Genomic DNA, 524 nt, shown 5'->3' with positions numbered 1-524 from the left:
AGGCGGAGTTATTTATAGCCCAGAATTTCTCACTCCTCTGCAGAAGCGCAGCCCAGAGGCGGCATTGTTGGGAGATGGGGAACACGCACCGCGGCCGCGTCCAGGGCCGGTGCCGGCGCTGACACAACTTCAGCCGCGGCTCTGCGGCTCGGGGAATCCTTCCCGCAGGACACCGGGCTCCGGTCACCGCCGACTGCCCGGCAACACAGGTGTCACTGACGGCAGCGGCACCCCGGAGACGCAGAGACAACCCCGGCACCGGCGCACCCCGGCCCTGCCCGCGGCATCATCCTCCCATCGTCGGGAGGAGACGGGGCGCCGCAGACCCGGCCACGGGCACCGCGCTTCGCCGGCGGCCGCAGGGCCCGGCCGGGGTTATCTGGAACCGCCCCGGCCGGGGTTACCTGGAACTGCGGTCGGTCATTGCTGCCCGGCCGGGGTTACCTGGAGCCGCGGTCGGTCATTGCTGCCCGGCCGGGGTTACCTGGAGCCGCGGTCGCTCATCGCCGCCCCGCCCGTCCCCC

The 524-nt window shown here is 71.9% G+C and overlaps 1 protein-coding gene across 7 annotated transcripts in view; it reads right to left on the bottom strand.

The window, feature by feature from the left end:
- The window catches only part of LOC121665181 (serine/threonine-protein kinase PAK 3), a 132184-nt gene that overhangs the window by 73092 nt on the left and 58568 nt on the right, over positions 1-524 (bottom strand). The window contains exon 1 of one of the 7 annotated variants that reach the window (XM_042029118.1): positions 485-524. The exons of 4 other annotated variants lie outside the window; for them this stretch is intronic. The gene's annotated coding sequence lies outside the window, so the exon portion shown is untranslated. Of the gene's footprint in view, positions 1-404 lie in introns of all 7 variants that reach the window. 2 more of the 7 variants (XM_042029166.1, XM_042029194.1) reach the window with 2 other exon arrangements.

Source organism: Corvus kubaryi, unplaced genomic scaffold (assembly GCF_017639235.1).
Source record: "Corvus kubaryi isolate FWS band 111438036 unplaced genomic scaffold, C.kubaryi_AGA036_p1.0 130, whole genome shotgun sequence".
Lineage (NCBI taxonomy): Eukaryota > Metazoa > Chordata > Aves > Passeriformes > Corvidae > Corvus > Corvus kubaryi.
This window is presented reverse-complemented; position numbering and strand designations above follow the sequence as displayed.